The sequence below is a fragment of the Lycium ferocissimum genome, chromosome 6, assembly GCF_029784015.1.
Source record: "Lycium ferocissimum isolate CSIRO_LF1 chromosome 6, AGI_CSIRO_Lferr_CH_V1, whole genome shotgun sequence".
NCBI lineage: Eukaryota > Viridiplantae > Streptophyta > Magnoliopsida > Solanales > Solanaceae > Lycium > Lycium ferocissimum.
Genome location: NC_081347.1, coordinates 34128875 through 34135384, shown reverse-complemented (window position 1 = coordinate 34135384; position 6510 = coordinate 34128875).

Genomic DNA, 6510 nt, shown 5'->3' with positions numbered 1-6510 from the left:
TTTACAAAATTAATACATACACTAATATTGTATAAAGACATAAAGATTAAGACATTGGTAAAAATGTATACTTTATCAACTTCTAATTTTTCCAATCTTATATCAAAAGTGCAAATTTTATTTTGTACCACTAATTCTAAAAATGGGAAAAGATAATTCTCATATGAGAAAATAATTTCTATTCTTATAATAAATAAAATCATAATTGTCAAACTTTTCCAAAAAGAATGTTTCACTCTAAAGAAGATATCGTATCAAGACAATATATACGGTTTCGAAATTCGTCAAACTTATGAGTCTTACATCTGCAACCTCATGTACAACGTTAATCCTCTGAATCCATATTGATCAACTCGTGACGTATCTTAACGTAAACGTACGGGATGTAACAACTTCGTTAAGGCATGACTCTTATATTACTACCTTCCATATATTCCATGACCTTCTTACATTCCAAATTGAAAGTTCATAATTCTTAAGAGCTAGAGATAAGAGATGAGGTGTGATAAGCATGATGATGATGATGCTATTTCCAAAGATTCCAAAGCTCATGAAATGATATTGTCAAGAACTTGATGATCTTATTTTATGATTTCATCGATGTTATTCTTTGTTGTAGTCTTACCTCATGATATTAGTTCCTTCAAGGTGAGACATAGCGATGATGATTATTCCATAATGTAATCGGAGATTCCCGACCTTACGTCACTCCGATAGAGTCGTAGCTTTCATTTGAGCTCTAATTAAATGCTATGTATAGTATATGATGTACATGGATATATGAGTATGTATACATGGGATATGGGAAGAAGGACCAGGTGTTATATACGCAATACCACCTGATCAGTTGGCATATTATGATATCGTCTCGGACGCGGGATATGGATAAATGGATCGGGCTGCACGTTCCGCAGCAATATATGATACATGATACGATGGATCGGGCTGTACGTTCCGCAGCATTAATGATACATATATATATATATATATATATATATATATATGTTAAAGAAAGTAACATGCATGATATCTGCCTTCAGAGGCTAGCAGTACAAGCTATCTCCTTATCTCATGTTTCCTTACTTCTTTATGATGTTATTATTCATGCCTTACATACTCAGTACATTGTTCGTACTGACGTCCTTTTTCTTTTATGGACGCTGTGTTCATGCCCACAGGTAGGCAGGGAGACGGCACAGACACCTAGGATTCTTACTAGCAGTTGTACAGGAGCACCCCACTACTCCGGAGGTGCAGCCTATTGGTATATTCTTTTGTGTACATATTTGGGGCATGGCGGGGTCTTGTCCCGTCCTTATGATTTCAGTACTCCAGTTAGAGGCTCGTAGGTACATATGTGTGGGTAGTAGACATTGATTTCTTAGTGCCTATCTTGTACATCATTTTGTAGTCTCGTGGGCTTATATATATGTATACACGTGTTCTTGGGAGATGTGTAGTAATCATTTCTTTGTAAGTTTTACTTTGAGAAGTTATATTTGGTCAGGTTGAGTATGATAATTAAGCATGGCAAGTGGTGCTCGGTAGCCAGCTCCGGGTATCCGTCATGGCCCTCTAGTTGGGTCGTGACACTGAATGACAACACAATGCACACATTTGACCATTTTATAAGACACACCTATAGAGCGCTAATTTTAGATACGTCATACATGGTGGATTTATGACGTTATAAACACAACGATAATTGTATTCATTGAGGTAAAAAAAATCACATTTTCAAAATGCTTAGAAATATTAAATTCAATAGTTGGTTTAGAAATAGACAAAAAGGCGAAGGTAGCTCAAGGAATCCCCATGGTAGGATAGAAACAAACACAGTTAAATTTTATTTTAGAAAAGATACATTAGGATGTTACAAAGATTTATCAGATGAAAAATGGTATTGTGTTGTTCGACCATTTGAAAATTAACCTCTTTGTATCCATGTTGATTTAAAAGTTGTTGGACACATCATTGAGGGCGATGCACACTCCTCAAAACCTGAGGGAGTTCGAATTTGGGGTGAAAAGCTCTAATGGGTTGAATTATATTCGAAAAGGTGTGATTATGAGGTATTATGTCGTTGGCATAATTTGGTCATGCCACAAGCATTGTCGGCTACATTTCAAACCTCCAAATTCAAGGATGAACCACTAGTCATCCAACACTTGATGAAAGAAATTTTAGAAATGCAAAAAGCATTAGACATGTATCATGCTTTGGACAATCTTAAATTTCGTGGAGCGGATGAAGAAGTGCATTGAAAACTGTTAGAAAATAAAGACCTTTACTGAGATTCTTCTTATCTAGTTTTTCCAGTCATTCAAGAATGGATAAGCGTTCCAAAATATTTACCACAAACATTAGATTGTGGAGTGCCATATTGTTGCGTAAACCAAGAAAGTGCTCCTAATGATGATAGTTGGGATCTAGACTACAATGAGTATGATGAAGATGAAGCAGGGGAAGTCAATGAAGAAGAGAAAGTAAGTAAAGACGAAGATGAAAATGACGATGATGACGAGGTCGTCCCAGAAAGTGACGAAACTTAATCATTGTATTTTACGAGACTTTATCATTGTTATGTCTTTATCCTTTTTTTAAGATAAGTTATTTCTGAATTGCATCATTCATAACAATTTCAAAATAATTAAATTGCATCATTTATAACAATATGAAAATACTAAAAGTACATCATTAATAACTAACCGAAACTACTTAAAATACATCATCAAACAAAATACTTAAAATAGATTCATCAATTCATGGCCATGACTAGATGTTCCACCACCGCGAGATGTACTGCCACCGCGAGATGTGCCACCACCGTGAGATATACCACTACCACGAAAGTATCTTCCGCCATGAAAGGTACTTCCACCACGAGATGTACTTTCACCACGATCCTGTAAGCGCTTATCATGACCAACATAATTGCAAATTGAGCAATTTCGAGTGTATCTCCCTAATGGAACATCCATTTCATTAGGAATACGGGAGTATGCTCGCTTTTTCAATTTACGGATAAATGCTTTGTTAGCAACCATGAAAAATGGCTCTGGTGGCCAATAACTATCATTACCAAGTGGGTAAAATCGACCGGCATACGTTTTTGCATAATTTTCCACGGTATATTCCGAAGACACATATAGCGATGCGTTCCTTCCAATGGTGTGAAAATACTTGAAGGCATGAGAGTATGGCATGTATGATTGCCACTTGCCATATGTGCATGTTCTTGACAACTCACAAATTGTGTGAGTACTACCACCATGACCTTGGTGCACACTTGTTGTGAGTTCATATATACGTTGTGTCGGGTTGTACTCAGTCAGTGAGTGTTGCTGACACTTAAATTTGTGATACTCAAATAATTGTATTGGTTTTGGCATCCATTTTAGATTGTCTGCCACAAATCCTTTGGTCGCCTTTGATCTAGTCAAGAACCTCTCCACAACTTGCCTAAAAATCATTCTTACCATTATGGTAACAGGTAGTCCCCGTGCAGATTTCAACAAGTCATTGAATGACTCAGAGTTGTTTGTCGTTAGCATGCCCCATCTCATACCTTCATCTTTGTGTAATGTCCATTTATCTTTATCGATTTTATTCAACCAGTGGAAGGCTTCCTCATTCGCCCGCCTAATCAACTCCATCCACATATGAAACTTCTTCTTCTAATGCTTTGTTGCAACCGCCCATATCCAACTGTTCAGTGCTGAGCTTCGATGTGCCTTCTGAAAAATTTGCCTTCAAATGCCTTAAACAATAACGATGGTGGGAAAAGAGCGGCTGCCACCCATGCAAGTCCCACGTATTGCTCAATATGCTAGCCTTTTTGTCTGATATAACACATATACCCATTCGATCCTTAATAATATGTTGCCTCAAGTAGGTAAAAAACAAAACCCATGTCTCTGTGTTCTCATTAGCTGCAATTGCAAAAGCCAAGGGGAATATAGACCCATTCGCATCCATTCCAACTTTAATTAGTAGCTTGATGTTGTATACCCCATACACATGTGCCATCTATTAAGATTATTGGCCGACAATGAGCAAAACCATCAATGCATGGTTTGAATGCCCAAAACACAAACTAAAAAATATTACCAGTTACACTAGGTTTCGCCTTGAGCTTCCATTCAACAACAGTACCAGCATTTACGTGTTGTAGAGCTGCCATGTATCTTGGTAACGTCTTGAAAGAGCTCTCCCAATTGGCATAAACAATATCATGTGCACGCCTACACCCAAGATATGCCTTTCTCTTACTTATGGTTTTGCAATATACTTTCAGAACGGCTGTAATGCACGATGCTTTAATTTTGAACCTGAAGAAGTTTCAATATCAGCATTTAGCAACATGGAACCTCATAGCAACATCAAAATTTAAATAAACTTGAGCGAAGGGGGTACCTTGGGCTTTGTGCAATGTCGCCAACTAGCACAGCAACAATCATATTGATATCTAGATTAAAATGATCAGGCGGACATTCACCCATATCACAAGTGTGCTTTGGGTAGAACTTTGAAATAGTCAACATCTTATCATCAGTCTCCTTACCACGGAGCATCCATTGACAACCTTGATTTTTTCGCCTCCAGACCAATCGCCAATATTTTCTAGTGGAATCATCAACTTTGAACTCCCCCACCTTCTGGAAGCAAAAAATCTTAACAGCCCTTTGCAATGATTTTTTCGAGGTGAATATCATGCCTTTTTCAATATGAACATCCTCTTTTACAAGATCTTTTGGCTTTTTTCACAATCTTGGATGAATATGATCCTCCCTAGTAAAGACAAAGGCATCAGGGCGACCTTGAAGATCAAGATAGGGAATCTCCTTGGAATGCCAGTGAATCGGGGTTTTTTCCGGCATCGATTCTTGCTGCTGAAATTGGCTTTGCGGCATCGACTCTTACTAGTGGTAGGGTGCTGCGAATTCAGTTCTTCTTGGTGTGACAGACTTTATCATCGCTTCTAACAGTGGTACTTGACTTTGACGATTAATATCATCCTCACTTTCACTAGCTGATAAAGGGACTTCACCCTCTAATTCCTCTGCATTAGGTATGTCGTCACTATCACTCGATGATAATTCTATATAATTCGGATAATCAACACCATCCAGAAAAGTCTTTTCCTACAGAAAATAAGTAAAATACATTAACTACCAAACATCAAAATATATAGGTTATTTCATGTAAAAATAATGGACCTACCGATAAACATTGCATGGGTTTGAGGAATGATCAACATTTGGTGTAACGAGCTCATTTTGTGTAAAATTTTCCCTACACGAGAAAGTAGAGTATTTTGACTACTAAACATCAAATATAATACTATTGATGTTCAAAAAGTAGACCTACCGATAGTAATCAACTACACCGAAACTCGAGGAAGGAGCATCGTTTTGAATAGTTGGATAGGCTGAGGATGTTCCATCCTGATTGAGAGGACTGCCCGATATTATTCATATCAGATGTATAACCCATACAATCAACATCACTATTACCATACAAATAATAAACATATCCTACTGCATATAATAATAATAATACTAGTAGTAGTAGTAGTATTAGTAGTAATAATGAATATTTACCATTGTCCATCAAATTGTTGGCTTAAAACTTCTAGAGATATTTGACCACTCAAAATGTCTCCATAAGAACTCATGTCAGGATAAGTGTTAACATGAGTAGACCGGACATCAGCGACTTTAGGCTGAACTTCCCGGCGAATTCTAGACGGGGCTTCCCGAGGAGCTCTAGCCGGGACTTTAAGACGATTTATAGGGACCTTCTCGACATACATTTCAAGGACGTTCAAAGTGATACATTCGCTATAATCATCCGGCGCCTTCAAATAATTAGTCAAAGAAACATCGTCTACGATATTCCACACGCCATAACTAACTAATCCTTACAATGAAAAAGATATTGGATATCTCCCTATCACCGTCAAATCAAATTCTCGCCTACTAACTTTAAGTTTACTAGTATAGAAGGCTTGGAGTAGTCTTGGATATTTTAGGTTGAGTGGAAATCTAACATAGTATTTTGGGAGAATATCATAACGCAAACTGGGACCGACTATGTTGTATGGGACGGAATGCTGGCCAGTTAAGAAAGTCCATGTCCAGAAGATGAAGGTAGCAGAGATGCGGATGCTGAGATGGATGTGCGGGCATACCAGGGGAGATAGGATTCAGAATGAAGTGTTTCGGGATAAGGTAGGTGTGGCCCCTGTAGTGGATAAGATACGGGAAGGGAGGTTGAGATGGTTCGGCCATGTGCAGCGGAGATGCGTTGATGCGCCAGTAAGGAGGTGTGAGCGGGTAGCAGTGGTGGGCACACGAAGAGAGGGAGGGGTAGGCCAAAGAAGGCCTGGGGAGAGTTGATTCGGCAGGATATGGCGCTACTTTAGCTTACCGAGGACATGACCGGTGATAGGAGGGGGTGGAGGTCGAGTATCAGGGTAGGGGGCTAGTGGGGGGCCGCGAGGATTTC